This window comes from Camelus dromedarius, chromosome 3, assembly GCF_036321535.1.
Source record: "Camelus dromedarius isolate mCamDro1 chromosome 3, mCamDro1.pat, whole genome shotgun sequence".
Taxonomy (NCBI): Eukaryota; Metazoa; Chordata; class Mammalia; order Artiodactyla; family Camelidae; genus Camelus; species Camelus dromedarius.
The window spans coordinates 28,896,902-28,915,769 of NC_087438.1; the positions used below are offsets into that span (position 1 = coordinate 28,896,902).

The 18,868-nt window shown below is 40.2% G+C and overlaps 1 protein-coding gene across 1 annotated transcript in view; it reads right to left on the bottom strand.

Moving 5' to 3' along the window:
* PLCXD3 (phosphatidylinositol specific phospholipase C X domain containing 3) overlaps nt 1–18,868 on the bottom strand; it is a 154,749-nt gene that overhangs the window by 36,832 nt on the left and 99,049 nt on the right. The window lies entirely within an intron of this gene.

An 18,868-nucleotide genomic window follows, 5' to 3' on the forward strand; every position in this document is an offset into this window, starting at 1 on the left:
TTAAGTATACCCCTGGTCCAGATGTATGATTGACATTTATTCATTCAACAAAACTTTTTTTTGAGCATCTGCTACATGCCAGGCACTGACACAAATGTGATCAAAAGAGACAAAAATCCATGCCTTGTGGCGTTTCAATTTTATTATAGACAGACAGATAATAAACAAAACATCAGGTAAATATAGAGCTATGCTGTGCTGTGAAATCACTCCTTCGGGAAGCAATTGTTCAGGATTCTTCTACTTCTGACTTTGTTTTCGTTGGAAACTGAGGAGTAGGGGGATTGGTAGAGGCATTTTTCCTCTGGACTCCAGCAGTATTTTATTTCTCCACTGTGAGTGTTAGTGGCTCTATATTATCTACTTGTCTCCTACTTCATCAGAGTTTGAACTTCTCCATGGATGGAGTATGTTTTCTTTTACATTTTTATTGTCTAAAATATGCGCCCCTTTTCTTGAAATCTTCTTCTTTGGCTTCTAGGAAGCCATACCCTTTGGAGGTATTTTCTTCTAACATTTGGCCCCTTCCAGCCATCTCTTTAATTCCCAATCTGTATGACGGTAACCTCCCCAAATACTTTTGCAACCCAGACCTCTCTCCAGAGCTCTAGACCCTTCTATACAGGCTGCCTTACGATCATCAGGATATGGATGTCCCACAAACCACTCAAAGTCCACATAGTTGAAGCAAATTATCACCTTCCCTCCCTCAACTTGCTCAATGTCCAATGTTTCTGACCTCAGTGAATGGCACTATGAGTGATTCAAGCCAGAAAACTGTTTTCATTTTGACTCCTCCAACTTCTCCCTGCCCCTCATAATAAGTCAATTGTTCATCTGCTGTAGATTCTACCTCACTAACATCTTTAGAATCTCTGTCCATCTCTCCTCTTTCAGTCCCTATTGCCATCACATAGGCTTAGCTCATCATATGGTATCTAAATTATTAGCACAGCCTCATTCAGCAACAAACACTTATTGACCACATATTATGTGCCTAGAGACTGAGGAGCAAAAATAGACAAACTCCCTGCTCCCTCGGGGATTTTGGTCTGGCAATTCCTCTCTAAGCTCCATGGCTGTAGTATTGTCCCACTTGAATCCTCTCCCTCCACTGTAGAGAGAGTGATTTGTCTAAATCCAAAGCTGATAATATTACTTCACTGCACAAAACATTTCAATTAGGTTTCAAGAAAACTTGCACCAAATAAAAAGAAAGCCCTTCATAATGTGTACCATTTTCCTTTCTCTCGAATTCTCTCCTGCTTTAATCCCACACACTATGTTACAGCACACAGAACTCTTTGCTGTTTCCCTAATACATTGTGGGCTTTCTCTTACCTCCAGATACTTGCAGGTCTGTATGTCTAAAGAAAAACTCTCAGCAAAATACAGACAGATGCACACCAAGATTTTGATACCCAACTGTACATGTTTACTCCAAGACAAACCTGACTGTACTACCATCTCTTCCCTCCCTGAACACTGGCCTGACTCTGGGCATCAGTCTAGTAGGAGTACAGAAGCAGGCAATCTTTTAGACTGATGACAGACAGAAAATACCCTTGGAGCTCTAGATATCACATCTCTTAACTCAACACTTGATTTTGCGATGTAAATGATTCTTCTGTCTTTGGAGAGTGTATTTGAAAATGCACAGAGTGCAAAAAAAACCACACAGCACCTAGAGCAACACCTTTCCAACCAGAACAGGGATGATGTACTCTAGAACAATTTTCAGCTTGCATAATTGTATTTCCAGGCAAAAAGATACTTGTCTGAAATAATAACATCACAATCCACATTTATTTCAGCCTCCATGCTCCTGTTTCAGCCTGAAGCTCCACTTTCTTTGAGCTCTTAACAGAGTCATACTGTAGACTGTCAATGTGCATTTATCCTGGTCCAAACTCTCTGCCATGCCTGGAAAGGATGTCAGTGTCATCTAAGGGAGCTAGAAGACTGGCTAAAGATTTTTCTTGAATTACTTTGACACATATTATATGCAATTAGAGGAAATGAGTACCTTTGCCTTGCTTTCATTCACCAAATGCCTTCCTCCCCATTCAGGCTGCCCTAGTCAAGAGTGGTTGCATGTACGACATGGAGAATGGGCAAGGGGCAGGGTGTTGGTCAGGCTTAAGTTTGGATTGGGACAGATAAGGATATCAGGAAAAGAAGAAAATAACTTCTGCTCACCATACTTCAGGGCTTATTTATTTTTCATCTACTTTGTCTTCTTCCCTTGGGCATCAACTGGTTTCCTTTGGCTTCAATTTTTAACTTATATGAAGTGATTGTTTGCAAAACTGAGCCATTTATCTTCACTACCCAATCACTTTTCCTCCAAAAAAACTGAGCATCCCAATGTCCCTGAAAGATTTACTATAATGATGGGCATTATGGCCAAAGATGGTCTCATGGTAGTAGAGAGAACACTCTGCATGATTATGGAAGAGTCTGATCTAGGCAAAAATTAGTAAGTGACTTTGGGTAAGTCATTTCATTACTATTAACTGACTTTTAACTGTTCACTTAACTATTCAGTTCTTTTAACTGTTCCTTCACTAACACAAATGTTAAACTTCTTATTATTAGGCATATCAACATTTGCCAAATTATATACCCCTGTTTTTAAAAATGAAAAAGGCCTCTGACTTCCATCCAGTTTACATATAACCCAGTTTATAGAGGACCACATCTGAACAAAGTTTTCTGCTATTAATATATTTTGAAACACATGCTATGTACCCTTACCAAAACCTCCTGGGGGACATACTTCCAGAGATAGGAGAAATCTTTCTCCCTTCCCATCTTTTTGCTGATGGGGCCAAAATGGGAAAGGGTCAGTGGGCCATGCTATCTGGAAAGTCACATGGAGTTACTGCAAGTTACATGGCAAACAGGGAGGGCCGCATGGGAGTGTGGACAATTCATTCAAGGGGGTCACATTAGCTTCCAGAATTAGTTGCACAATTACCCCAGTCACACCAAGTTGTCACCAAGGGTGACAGAGATCCTAGAATCAACCTAATGAACCATTTGCAGTTTTACTATAACAACCTTGTGTATACAGACACGCTTGACCTCACCCTGAGATGGACATATGCTTACTTGCAACAGAATCTGCTGGGTTGGTGTGCAGTTAAATAAGAAATGTGATTAATGATGAGAACATGTCTTCCTCAGAACAGTGCTTTGTCAACATTACTTAGTCAGCGCTACCTGTTGATAGATCCCTGAAGAAGAGGTATTTAAACCATTTGTCAAATGTGGCTAGTCTTTGCTCCTTGGTATAAATCAATATAGAAACCAGAAAAATACTAGAGATTGAATTTTAGAAAACGAGATTCTCACCTATAAGTTGCTATTGTCATAATTTAAGGCAGCATTGGCCAATTATGAATTTGTCAGATGTTATTAATTCATTTCTTAAAACATGCAAGACTTTGTTTCTGCTTGGAGTGTGTAACTTAATTTCTCTTTTATTATCTTCTGTGGTATCTGACTTCTGAACCTACTCACAAAATACATAATAGCTATTTAAAGCCATTTTAAGGGGTACAAAGCTGAAGAAGTGGTGGTCCATTTCTTCAAGAAGTTCACAGTATAATCACTTAGCGTTTCTCACACCTGACCTAAAACCAAAATAACACTGGGATCCAGGCCCACTGTAGATGCTCCAGAGACAGGGTTTGAATACGTGGGATTGTAAAGCCCCACTGGTAATTCTGCTGCACAAAATCACTGTAACAGATTTAAGCCTAGTTCTCAAAATGATTGTAACAAAATTAAAATAATGATAAACATGATAGAAATCTGTAATATTAGTGTTAGAGAGAAAAAAACCCCCAAGATATCGGTTGCAAGACTGCCACAAAACTTCTGATGGTTAGGGTATGAAAGTGTTATGTATATCCACAGCTACTGAAAAATCCAAATCATAATAATAAGCTCTACTACAATAAAGTTCTATTTAAAGTAAGCTTAATTAGTCTCAATAACAAAATCTCTTCCTAGAAAATTAGGTTCTCGAAGGGGATTATTTCTTCTTTTAATTTAGCAGAGCACCATTGAGTGTCCTTACAAAACTGTTACTGTTAATAGCAGTTGTCAAAGTTAACATTTATTGATCACTCACTGTGTGCCAAGCACTGAGGTAAACACCTGGTGTGATTATCTCGTGTACACCTCCCAAATACACCTATGAGACAAGTGTGTTTTTATTTCCATTTTACAAAGAAGGAACTGAGGCTCAGAGAATTTAAGGAATTTGTGGAAGATCACACAGTCAGGACAGGCCCAGCTCTGTGTCCAGAGTGACTGCTCTGAGCTACTTCAACTCTCCTGGAAACATGAATGAGATACCTAATGGAATGAACAATAGAATCTGCCTCAGTCACCCCCAGGGTGGAGGATAAGTGAAAGAATGAAGAAATGAGTGGGCAGACTGCTTTGCTTGCTGCTGGAAGCCACATCTCAGGGCTATCAGTTAATCTCTTAGCTCCATAATTCACTACAGTTTTTTTGTTGAAGCTACATGACACAAATGTAATACAGTTAAAATATTTCACCTAATTGACTATTTTAATTTTGAACTAATGATCACAAGTGTAATATATACAAGGTTCTCACTGATGAAAGTTAAAAGCTAGAGATGGGCAAGCTGCCAAACAGAACACCACGCTTATTTTAATGTTAGCATGCCCAGTAGTACCCTGACTGAAGGAGATAACCTGCAGATTGGATTGCCTTTTCCTCTGTCCCTAAAGCATTGGAAATCTAAAATATTCTGGATAAGAATTAATGACACTCCTTGGAAGCCATTTTCACATATTGGGAAAAGCTACTTTCCTGACAGGGCTCTTAAGTTGTTGGTCATTTAAAATCCCTGAATTTGGAAGTAGATGTAAACATTTTCTTCTCTTTCATTTTGCAGTTGCTAGTAAATATGTGATGCTTTCATGTTATCACTTTGGGTTACTTGTGAAAAGAATTCTATAATTTCAGAACTTAATCAGAGACAACTCCAGAGGTGGAGGGATGTATAGGAGTAAAAACAGGGAACACAGACCCTGAAATCAAACAGACGTAAGTGTGACTCCTGGCTCTGCCATAGATGCTGTGTAAGGCTGGGTGAGTTGGTTTACTTTGCTGAGCCTCATCTTTACCACATGTAAAACAGAAGTGAAAATATCTGCACCACTCAGTTGGTAGGAAGTCTTAAATGAGAACATGTGTTAGCATCTATTGTAGTCATTCAGAATATATTATTTCCCCTTGCAATCCCTTCATCTTACCATTGAGAATGGAGAACTCTGTTCAGTCAGACACTGACATCCTGAAAGTCATACAAAATTGAATCTAAGTTGATGGATGTAACTTTTTTTCCCCGATAATACATTAATTCAATGAAGAATTTGTGAATTGCTTTAAATATAGACATTTTACTTCACTTCTCACCACTTGCCATTTTCCTTGGATATAGCAACTTCTGGTCAACCAAGGCTACCACTAGCACATTATAACCCTGCATAGCCCAGGAAGAAGAAAGGCAGAGTAATTCATTTGGTTTATGATCTTCTTTAATAACGAACCACTGGTAATGGGTCACATTTCTTAAGAGTTGGTGCTCGTGAACATCTAATGGGGTATTTCTTTCTGTTTTGGTAATGATCCAAACGAAACTAATAGTATTTAGATAGCATGTAATTAGATTTCCCTTACAGAACATTGTAATACATGTGCCCTTAGGAACTGTCACCTTTGCCATAGGATCAGAATATTGATGCTAGAAGAGGTGATAGAGGCTAGCAATGCCTTCTCTTTACAAGATCAGGAAACTGATGGCAAATAAAATTAAGTGACTTCCTCCAGTTTACTTAGCAAGTGGCAGGGCTGGGTTGAGAATCCAGGTAAACACCTGCTTCTGATTTATCTTAGCACTTACTCTGCTAGAACAAACTGTTCACCAATATGTCTCCCTACTAGAAAGAAACCACCGTGTTAACCAGGGTCTGCATCTTAGTCATTTTGAAGTGCAGGCACTTAGCACAGACTCAGTAAAAGTTCTATAAATGTCTATCATTGAATCTAAACGATACAAATAATGATAAATGTATTTAAGAAAAGACTTCTTTTCAAAAATCAAGAACATTTTCTCTTATATTATCTTACTGTATAAGGTATGACTCTAAAGCAGTGGGATTGTCTTTTTATAATGAACACCTCCTGACTTCTAAGCTGAAAGTGAGCTATCATTCAGAATCGTCACCTGTGGAGGTGACTGTTCACGGAGCCCATCAATGGTACGATGACTCAAAACCTTTCTCTGACTCCTCTACTGAAATTGCCTTCTGAGCATGTTCACAAGGCACATAAGAAAAAATCAGTCTCATTATTGTTCCATCTGGATTTTGACTCCAAACACCATTCATCAGCTTTGCTCACCCACCTTATTTACTTGGTTCTGACTGAGTTTAGGCTGTTTCAGAAACCAATTCACCTTAAAAAGATCAAGATTTACCCCTCACTAAAACTATTCTTAAAATTGCTTCAGCATCACTTGGATGAATGAATAAATTCCCCAGATGACTAATCTGAAGGCAGAAGACACTGGAGATGTATACATTTTGGCTTCACTTAAACAAAAAACATGCCATGTAACTAAATAGTTGATGTTTCCTTAATCCCTGGGCAGTTGGTTTCATTTGTTTAACAAGTAAAGGCATTGAGCTCAAGGAAAAGTGACTGTCACAAGATCTTTTGGGTAGTGGCTGCTCTAGGCCAGTGGTTTTCAACCAGGGGGATTTTCTTCTCTCTCACCCACACTCCTGGAGGGTGGATATTGGGCATGCATGGAGACATTTTGACTGTCATGACTGGGGATGCTACTGGCATCTAGCAGGTAGAGGCCAAGGATGCTACTGAACGTCCTACAGTGCACCGGACAGCCCCCCCGCCGCCCCCAACAAAGAACTATCCAGTCCAAAATGCCAATCACGCTGAGGCCGAGAAACCCTGTTCCAGGCTGAGAATCCTGACTCCTGGTCTCTTTAGCAGCCCTCACTAGTGTCAATGTTAATACCCCTGTGTCTTCATATTTCCGTAAGTAAAAGGAGGTACATGTATTTTTCTTTGGTAATGAAAGAGTAAAAATTTTTCCATGCTATTTTGCCACTTGAAAATCTCTCTCTGCCTTAGGCTCCTTTACCAAAGAGTACTAAATTGTCACAGAGGTTGCCTGGAGATGCATTTGGCATCTTAAAAGTCTAATTGGCAGGAAAATTAAAGCAACTTAAAATGTGTGTGCTCTTTAGGGAGATGTGCTATTCCCACCCTATATTATTAGATCTCAGAGACAGCTGGGGCAAGACAGCTGGGACTTTCTGCACTGCTGTTTTGTCAAGTTGCTATAAAATTGTCCCCTCTTGCCGCAAAACTGAGAGGAAAGGCAGGGCAAAGGCCAACCACAACTTGTCAAAAGGTTGCCTCTCTGCTGTCTTTCAGAAGTCCCCAAAGCGGCTCCCCTGTGGTCAAGTTAATTCAATAAGTGAAGGAACGTACTTCATTTGATTTGTACTCTTGATAATAAAGAAATATATCTTGGCATCTTCATTGTTCAGGACAGAATGTCAAGCTCAAAAGCCTTTTTTTTCCCACCTCAGATTTTTAAATTAAAACATGTAATGTGTAGTTATCAGATTTTCTCAGAGTACTTGCTGAATTTTGTGGTCAAAAGAGAATCCTTTCACATAATGGTTTTGCCCCCCCCCCCCCAAAACAGTTGGCATCAACAACAAAGACAACAATAAACACTCAATGTGTTTAATGTCTGTGGCTGGTTCTTTCAAACCTCCTTAAAACTCTCACTCGTTGGCCTAATCTGAACCTTATTGTCTGGAAGTATTCCCCAAGTCAATAATAATTTTCTACCTTAGAAAAGAGGCTATTTACTATTTTCAATGGTCAGTGATTAAAAAACCACAACAGTAGATCACATTTGAGTGGAGAAAATGGATGTGCTCCTGATATTTGAGCAAAACATTACAATGTTTGGAGGACAGCTAAAGGGCAGGAAAGGTCAGTGTATTATTGTCCTGAAATATTAGAGAAGTCACTATTGTCATCTTCCCTTCCTTTGAGTCCCTATGGCATATGAAATCTGCTGGTCAAAGAGTTAGCACCCATTGAGACGATCATGTGATTTTTGTCCTTTCTTGTTGATGTGGTGAATCACGTCGATTGATTTGCGTATGTTGAACCATCATCCTTGTGTCCCTGGGATGAATCTAACCTGATCATGGTGTATGGTCAAAGAGTTAGTACTAAGAGTTGCAAACTCTGTCTTGTACCATTCCGTAACTGTGTGTCGCATATTAATCTCACATTCCCAAGGACACTGCCCTGCAAACCAAGGACAAGGATCATGAGGCAAAATTTTATGACATTACACCATGCCTCTCCTGTTCTCACTCTAAGCCCACAGCTTGGTCTTATGTTCTTGTTGTTGAGAGTCTGCCTGACTCAATAAATAGATGGATTCTTCTGCTGGAACCCTGGGAAAAGTTACTCTGGTCCACTTTGAAAAAGAAATTAAAATTCTCTAAAGTCATAGGATAAATAACATTCTAGCCACCAAGTGGGTTATACTACTTCCTTCCCCTCTTCACTCCGCCATATTTAAGTTCTATCTGAATCTTTAGCAAGTATAATAGAAGGTGTAAAGCCCCTAAATATCACAGAGATAAGTCATTCAGTGTTGGAAAAGAAAACAAAAAACACTTCTCTCAAGTATAACCACCAAAGAAATCCCTCAAGAAAAAAAGAAAATATGAGGTCTAGAGCAAGCTAAAAGAACACAATTGCAGGTTCCAGAACGATCATGAAACTAGGTGAGAAAGTCTCATGTTGGGTATTTGAGCACTTTTTTCTCTAACCTCAATTGGAAGATGAGGACACACTGAACGTAAAACTCTTCCTTCCTGCATGAGCAGGAGAAAAGCAATGTATTCTCATAGGTGCTGAGAGAAGACTATATTTCTACCTATTTTCATTGCTTCTCTCATCTTTTCCAACACACACACACACACACACACACACACACACACACACACACACACACACACAAAGTCTAAAGCTGCCTACCTAGTGCTAGTTGAGGGAGAAAATGGTGGCTCATTGAAACAGGTTTATGCACACAGCCCATGTAATGGAAATGTCAAAATGTCCCTGATCATGGTTCATGGTCTTAAGGAGCCTCTTAGTCTTTAACAGGTAGAGGAGTCCTTGTCCATATCCTTTTGGAGGCTGCTTGGACACATAGGTGATGTGCAAACACATGGTGGCAATGAGCCGTGTGTACCTGAAAGATGTGAAATTCTCCTCTGTCATGTAGACACTTGAAGAAATTCACATGGAAGCCTGCTCTGCTTGTGAATGGCAGCAAGAGTTAAGTTCATTAAATCACCCCTTTAACTGCTAACCAATAAATTTAAAACTGAGACGAGAATAAAACTAAGTTTCCTGGCTGTTTTCTAGCAATAGATCCATCAGGTCTCCCCCGAATCCACATACGGTCTCTGTCAATAAATTGAGCTCCGCCTGAACTGAGCACTCAACCAAGTTTCCCTACAATCTAATCATGACAAGCTACTTATCACAAATATTTGATTTGGAGAAACAGGAAATATAAATTAAATCCTTCAAAAATGAACTTCAAAATCTGAAAGATGTATTTTCATGAATAATTTTTATAGTGTTATTGTGTTATTTATTTTCATGACTGATTCATTTTTGAACCTGAGCTAAATCATATGGGGAACAGCTTTGCTGTTTAGTATTCTAGATAAGCAGCAGCTATTTGGTGAATTCACTCAGTTTTACACTGGTCAAAACTCACAGGCATTTCCAAAGGCCAGCCTGCGTCTCTAGCATTCACTGATGAAATCATACACTGCAGTCTCACAGCCACACACCGCTCCTTCAAGATAGGATGTCACAGCTCCAGAAACAACTCATAAGCTTCTTTTCTTTTAACAGCTGAGGCCACAGGGAAATAAGTGATGAGGGGGTGGGAGGAAGGAATATTTTAAAGCAAAAATTCAAGCCACACTTGTAATTTCTGGGGAAAAAAAAAGTCAATTATGACAAGCAAGTCTCTAGCTATCCTTGTCTAGTTATTTTTAGTACTTTTAAATAAGTTAATTAGCAATAGGCTACAATTCCAGACACAGAGCAAGAGCCAGAAGATTTGTGCTTCATATAATGAAGTCAAATATTAGTGTCTGTAGTTGATACATAGAGTATTTTCTTCTGAAGTCCTCTAAGGCTGGATATGCTGAGAAAATTTCATATTTCCAGCTTTTTATTGTTGTTGTTAGATTGAAAATATTAGGGAAGAAAACATTTTATCAACTGAATATGGGAAGTTAAAAGCTGAAATGTCATTGCCTAGAGGGGTTGGTAAGTTATTAGAAATTCATATAACTGTTTTGTTAGGTGGGACACACTTAAAGCAATTCCCTGCTCCTTTATCCATTGACAGAGAAGATTTGGCTTACATCACCTCACTTAAATAAGCACGTACACTTGCCACTTGTCAGAATCACTCCTGGTAATTAGTACATCAGTCACCAAGTACATCCAACACAAACAAGACTTGAGGGACACTCAGTCAAACAAGGCGAAGAAAAATGTCTTCCCCTGCCAAAAAAGAGCAAGAAAAAGATTTGGTTGAAAACATAGGAGTTGGCTATCTCATCTTCTGGCTTCCTTCTGCCCTAAGTGAGTTGTAAAACCTTAGGAAGGAAGTTGGAATGTTCACCAATATTAAAGAATCCACAATTCCCTTTACTAAATGCTGTATTCTCACATTTCTTTCCTAGTCTTAACGCCTTCAGTCTCCAGCACTTAAGATTCCTTATATTTGTCAACTAATTCCAACCCTTGTCCAGTGAGATGGACAGAAACTTAAGACTGCAAAGAAAGGTGACTGTCAATCCGAAGAGTTTGCATTTCCAGTAGGCGTGCCCTAGGCTAGGTTTTCTTTGATTTGCCTCATTGTCAGAATGGTCTGGGCTTCTGCACAGATACAGCCTTGTTTCAATGACAAAAGGAACAACAAAGAAAAAGCACATGGAAAGCCTAATGCACGTCAGAGGCTTTCAAACCAGACGGAAATAAGTGATAGTCTGCCCTTCACCTTTCACTGAAAAGAGGTAAAAGGAAAGCAATGAAAAAGCAGGTCCTGACATCTGGCAGCTGCCCTGACTCTCACACCTAGGTCACGTTCTACTCCTGCTGGACATAATCTCCCAGAATACCAACCTCAGGCGAGATTGCTTGAGACCATGAGAAAGTGAGATTAAAAAAAGGATATTTATAATTTTGTCTGAGCACAGAAACAATGTCACCCACAAAATACAGAACATTGACCTCTCTAGACGAAAATGAACTTCTTTACCAATTATAGTTTATCCTCTCTCTAGTCCTAAAGCTGAGACTTATTGAGATACCCAATTATAGACTTGTCCTGACGGCATCCAATCTAGAGAGGACCTCTGCTTCCTTAAACCTTCCCACAAGTCACCCAAGCCTAAATCCTGATTCTATAAGAAGTCCTTTCTATCACTGTCTCACTGGGATGTCATGGTTCTCATGGTGTATGTCCTCCCGAAGGCCTCCTCCTCACTGCCTCAGAATGTGGTCTGAGCTGTCTGGATCCAGTCCATTTTACTTCTTGTATCAGAAACCTCTTACTTGATCATCTACCTGACAATCCGTGTCATGGTTCTTTTCAAACCCCAAACAAGCCTCTCATCCCCTTAGTTCCTGGCTGAAGTCCCTACACTGTTGTGCCATGATCTGACTGATGAACATTCCTGCTGCCTGGACACTTCATCTTTATTCCCTCTACCCCATCAACCCACCTGCTCAGCTTTTTGTGAGTACCAGCTACATACTAGGTTAGTTCCTCTTCAGACATTAAACTCCATCAATCCACATCAGAAAAGTGAGTTCCAGAGACTTCTATCCTAAGTCATTCTCTCTCTCACACACATTCTCTCTCTCTCTCTCTCTCACACACACACACACAAGGCACTGAATGGGTATCTGACCTCTCAATAGCTGGCAATTCTCCCCAGTCTTTGACTTTCCTGCTACAAATAATGAAAGGAGTCTATCTCTATTTGCCTGTACTTTAATCTTATAACATCAGCAGAATGAAGGAGAGCAAGAGCTTTTATGTGCACTCCTGCTTCAAAAATTCTTGAGTCAAAAGTTGTTAAAACGGAGAGAGTTACAGACAGCCCTCCATTCCTACCATAACCTCAGCATGACCCGGGCTAAAACCACTCTTCTGTCACAAAGCCTTAGGTCGGAAGTCTTTTTTTACTGTTTGAAATCAGGGCTGGTGAGGCCATTGGGTGGCAAAGAGCTGTAATGTTAATTGGTGCTGTAATGTTGACTGGTTTTGGTGGAAGACACTGCGTCTGGAAGTTACTAAGGCTTCTCCCATGGGATGTGCTTCGGAGCCCAGGGGAACAAAGAACCCCTCCCAGGAGCCTTTGCCTGTGCTTCTGAAGCACAGCAATCCTAGGCTCAAGCTATGTCACTTGGGAGAGAAACACATGGGAGAGAATAGCTGAGGACCACTTTTTGGAAATGAACTATCAGCAGCTCTACCTTAGTGATAGGACCAGCAAATTTGAACTTAAATCTAGCAGGGCCTGTGGGTCAAGGGCTCATAGCTTAGATTTAAGGAAGGACTACCAGAACCTGAGGTGGGGAGGGGACTGATAAATCTTGGGGTTGATTCTCTTTCCAGATTTCTTAAAACCAAGTTCCTCTTTTGGTTGGAGCGGTTGAGGTGCAGCTTATCTGCAGGCAGGAGCAGTGCAACTTAAAGTGAGGCTCACCTGGGTCTCTTAGAAATGAAAATCTTTGAGCATCAGGTGCTCAGTCAGAACCTCTGAGGGCGGCATAAGCACTGTCCAGTTTCCTAGCCCTGGGCTAGGAAAAGAGGAGCTTTCTGGAGCTTCCTTCTGATTGACAAGCCAGACTTCTTGTCCTAGTGGTTCAAAAGACTCAGACTCTTCTTGAAGTATAGTTGATTTATAATATTGTGTTAGTTTTGGGTGTATAGCAAAGTGATTCAGATACACACACACACACACACACACACACACACACACATATTTCAAGTTATTTTCCATTATAGGTTATTATTAGATATTGAGTATAGTTCCCCATGCCATAGAGTAAATCCTTGCTGCTTACCTATTTTATATATAGTAGTTTGTATCTGTTAATCCCATATTCATAATTTATTTCTCTCTTCCTCCCTTTCCCCTTTGGTAACTATAAGTTTGTTTTCTATGTCTGTGAGTCTATTTCTGTTTTGTATACAGATTTATTTTATTGTTTTTTAGATTCCACATATAAGTGATATCATAATATTTGTCTTTCTCTGTCTGACTTTCTTCACTTAGTATGATCATCTCTAGGTCCATCCATGTTGCTACAAATGGCAATACTTCATTTTTTATGGCTGAGTAATATTTCATAAATGAAGTGTGTGTGTGTGTGTGTGTGTGTGTATACACACACACCACATCTCTTTAAACCAGTTGTCTGTTGATGGGCACTTGGGTTGCTTCCATGTTTTGGCTATTGTAAATAGTGCTGCTATGAACATTGGGGTGCATGTATCTTTTTGAATTAGAGTTTTGGCAGAAGACCCACATTCTGAATTGATCCCAGCACTGCCTCACATCACTGCCTGAACAAATTATTTAGTCTTTTTGACCTTCAGTTTCCTAAATTGAAAATTGGGAATAACATCTGTTGAACAAATGAAGCCTCCAATAAATACATGTCGAAAAATGGATCTTATGATGAAAACATAAACAATTATTCTAATGCTGGTTTTCCATAATGCCTTTGATATTCTTTCTCTTTAGGCATATGTAGCCTGAGAAAGCAGCTTTCACTTTTACTGAATAGACTGATAGTAGACTAGCTCTACTAGTGCAGCGACCTATTTAGGGGCATGGCCTGGGCACGTAGAGCCAGAAATCTGTTCTTCATGAAGATTGATGCTCTCTCATGTCACCCTGTAGCTGTCTTTGAACCATTCTGAGTCTCTGTCCCTCAGGGAGATGTTCCTTGGCTCCCCAAAGATGCTAAGACGTGAAGATGACTGGTTTGCAGGGGAACACCTTCCCAGAGACCAGTCCCATACCTGCTGGGTCCAGGCACTGATAGGATAAATCGGGCAGCAGAGTGTTGTTGGGGTGTGGTTGTGAGCTGGGATGTGTCCCCACTGAATGGAAAAAACAGTCTATTGTGCTCCTGAAACAGAAAGAGAGAGGTCCCAGGGAAGGCTGGCCCTGAACAAAATCCATGGTTCATCCCCAGCCTGACATCTGTCCCTTCCAGCCAAGGTTCCAGGGCACTATGCTATGCTATGAATGGTGCAGACTGAAAGCTGGTTCACACTTCATGCTGTTCCCTGCAGCCTGATATTCTCTGGTCACACCCACATTTTTCTGTCCATTTTCTGTGCTCATCCCTTCCTGAAGTGTGGAGGGCAGAATTGTGCCTGCAAGCCAGAAGACCTGGAATAAGACTCCATCTTTGCTGCCCATTAGCTCTGTGACCTTGGGTGACTGTTTAGCATTCCTCTGGCCTTAGTTTCCTTACTAAATGGAAAATAGTCAAATGGGCAATAAATACAGGGCAAGGAGGATTGAGCCAGGTCACCTCTAAGTCCCCTTCATTTCTGTTATTCAACAGCAGCAGTGCTTCCCTGAGGGACCCCTGCCAGCATGCTGCCTGGGTTTGCTTTCTTGAGGCCAAACCACACAGTTTCAATCTGCCCTTCTCACAGTCTTGCCCGCCACACTGCCAGTATACGTTACCTTCCCAGCTCTCTAGATCTGACTCTGCCTTCCAAGATGATAAATAACGTATTATACGCATCCATTGCTAAGAATGTGAATTTCACCTACTTTGTAGGAGTAAGCATGGGACTTGGAGTCAGACCCAAATAATAATCCTGGCTTTGCTAGACTAATACGGAATTTCGGAGGAAAGTACCAGACATTTCTCAGGCTCAGTCTTCCATCTCTAACGGATCTCATGCCTACCTTGCAAGGCTACAGGGAGGATTGAATGGATACAACTCATGTAAGCCCTTAGCACAGGGTCTGGCCTGTAATGTGCATTCAGCCAATGTAGTTGCCTTCCTTTCCCCACATGAGTAAAATGGGTGCTTATTGAAAACCAGCCACATCCTGAAAATTCTGCCTTAGCTTCAAGGCAATGACTGTGATCATGAGAATAAATGGGCAGAGCAGTTAGCCTAGTATTAAACAGACAGAGACCACTTAATAGACCATCATTATTATTAGTGTTATCATCATCATCTACATTGTTGGCCTGTAAAACCATCGTGTAAATTCATTCAGCATCAGTTTACTTACAGAGATGAACTGCTCCTTAAATATTCTGACAGGTGGTCTAACAGAATTTTTTTAACTACAAAAAAACTTACAATTTAATAAACTTCCACAAATTAGGGAAAGATTTGACTCAAGTTGCATACCTTCTTTTTAAGAAGGTGTGAATTCCGTGGGGTGAGGTGCAAAAGCTGGTGTTTGAAAAATAAATTAAAAATAGGTCTTTAAGAAATAAAAAAAAAATCTGTGTCTTTTGGCATTGCTGAAGTGTAGAAAATGCATCTGCAGTATTTGGAACCAGTGGCCAGATTGAAAGCTATGGAACCTAAATCCAGGCTTGATTGAGTTTCCCTGAAAGCCACCCACATCTTCAAACACTGTTTTCTAAATTCACGTGCTCAGAGTTTTGTTAACCCAAATATTAGGCATAGTAAAGAATTATAGAGAAACTAGTCAAAAGCAGGATCTTAGAATTGTAGGATTTTAGAACTGGAAAGAATCTTGGAGACAATTGAATTCAAACTCCAAATTTTGCAGACGAAAGTATACCAAAGGCCCAGAGAGGTCTTAACATTGCATAGTGACTTCTCCTTTGGTGGCAAAGGACTTTCTGAATGAACTGCTTTGGCATAAGAGCAAGGGACAGGCAGCAAAAGTCTTTTTCACTTGGTGAGAAGAGAGAGGAAATATGTTCTTGGGGAGTCAAGTGTTCTGTCACTGACTACACCAAGAGTAAGTAAATTACCTTTGCAAGGCATTATCCAAGGACTAACCCCGACCCTTCCCTATAGGCCTCCCCCAGAAAGCTGAAATATGCCCAAATCAAACCAACCCAAACCTATGAATTGCATATTAACACCATGCGCACAATACAGCCCTCACAACTGGTTCAAAAGGAGGTCTTCCAGTACTGAGACAAACGCCACTGAGAATGCTTACAGCGCAAGTGTCACAGCCAGGTTCAGACATATTTGCAAATCATTTGCAAGTCATTTGCATAATCTTAGACAGACAAAAGTTGATTCTACCTATAGGGTTCTCATTTATACTTTAAAAATTCTTTTCCCACTTCTCTCTTTTCAATGATACAGCTCTACTATTGCAGACTTATAAGCCAGAGGCAAGTGAGAAGTTCTGAATTAGAGCAGGTGGCTGAGGACGTTTTGTCAAAATTAATTCCATGGGCTGTTAATAAGTGCTATCTGGAAAAAAGTATTTAGTGCTTGGAAAACATTATTATTAGTTAAATTTAAATAGGATTCTTCGCTAAAATACTTGTTAGTGCCTTTTATAAGCTAATGTGCACTGTGACTCTTTTGGGAGAGTTGTGTAGATATATATTAATCATTTTCAACACTTCCCTAACTTATCTGATCTTTATTCCACAAATCCTACTTTGGTAATACTGTACTAAAGCATGAGTAGCCAAAAAGCAGTTCAACTTATAGCTTGCAAAGCTTTAATGAAATGCCATAAGAGAGAGAATTGAAAGTCGTTTATTCCTTGAGTAGATTTTGCTTCTTGATTTCCCAAAGGCTATTCCCTGCACAGGTATGGAAGCAGGGTATGGTTCTTGGCCAAGTGCAAAGTAGGCAAGTTATTTGGAAAAGTGTTTTCTTTTCCTAAGCATAAAACTATACAACAGAAGGTAAAGCTGGAAGGGAAGACTCCTTTCATGCCCAATATGTAAATGTTAAAAGCAAAGCATTTTTCATTAAAAGTGTGGTGAGAAATAAAGAGAATTGGGGTTGGCGGATCCCCAGACCCATCTCTCATGGGAATTCCTCAAAATCTGGGGGCTGTTTGGGGTAAATTTGAAAAACAACACACTCATGTGTATATACTATATATCCTCATTTTTAAGTGGTAAGTTGTTATTTACCAGAACAAGTAATTTTTGTAGAAGGTGGTGCTATTAAATAAAAAGTCTTCTTTTCCAATGAATACATTGATGGGACTAACTGAATGGAGGCTTAGGGCCAGGGAGAGAGGTGAATAGTTTGGTATAATAATCCAGAGGAGAGTGCAGAGTCTCCACTGCAGTATAGGGGTGGGGGAGAGAAAACAGATGAGAAAAGGACAAGGAGAAAGAGATGGAGGAGAGGATTCAGTCAGAGGACTTGAGTCTACAGCGAAAAGTGGTACAGATGTCATCAGGAGATGTGCCAGGCCAGGAAATTTGTAATTCCAGATGAGTCTAAAATTCAACTTTAAATCATCTGCACTATGATTATAAATTCTCCCTTGTCTCCTCAGATCTTCAGTAAAGTCCAAATAAACCATTGTGGAAATTGAGCAAGAAGCAAGTTCCATGTCTCAAATTACACAGGGTGGGACATGGACAGGCCACATGGGACAATCAGTTCATCAAATTTTGTAATCCAGAAGCAGCAAGGCTCATAACATCAGGATGTAAGAAACCCAGACATCAGCAGAAATCTTAGGGAAGCCTTTAAACTTGTGTAGGGTGTACAGCGAAGGGTTAGGAGTCTTATCTGAACTGAAGGAACAGGGAGATCTCAGCTAACATCTGAATAACAGAAGGAAGTTATAGTTTTGTATGGAAGAACCCTTCCTCTCCAATTGCTTGTGGCTTTCATTGCCAAAAAATGCCAGTATTCCCCAAATAAGTCGGCCTACATTCCTAATGGCCAACTGGCCACATGTGCTTGGATGTGCCACTAGCACTTAAACTTGGCATAACCCTGTCTTCCCCACCGCTTCCGGAAGTCTGTGTACCTTTGTTTCTTGCCTCTGTGAATGGTTCCATCACTCGTCCTGCTTCTCAAGAAGAAACTTAATTCTTAACTCTTTTCTCTCATTCACGCAAAATATAGCTGAATAGCCACCAATTCACCCTAACTTTTGTTGTGCCATCTTGTCCCCTCCCACATTTTCTCACTTCTTCAGTTTGCCTTGCACTTCCTTGCTAGAACAGTTCCAGGCTCCTCTTAACTGCTCACTCTCCCCACCCCATCTACCCTCCATGCTTCATCAATTATCTACTCAAAATGCAGACCTGGTCAAGTCACTCCACCACTAAATATAATTTTTTCAGCTCCCCGTTGTTCACAGGATGAAGTTCCCAGTAGCCTGGCTAAGAGCCTTCTTGCAAATGTGTGCCTGCCCCACTACAAGTTTCATCTGCCATTTCTCACCCTATATGCTATGCTGGAAGGCCACTCATAGCATTCTCACCTCCTTGTCTTTTCTCCTCATTTTCTTGTCTTTTCTTACAAAGACCCTGAGCAAGATATTCATGCACTCTCTCTTTATCATAATTCAAAATATCAATTAAAGATAAAAGGTGTGATAGGAATTGTGTTTGCTCTTCAGACAATGTTTGTCTTGCTTAGTACTTTAACTGAAAAGAATAAATAATATGTACAATTCTACATTTTGTG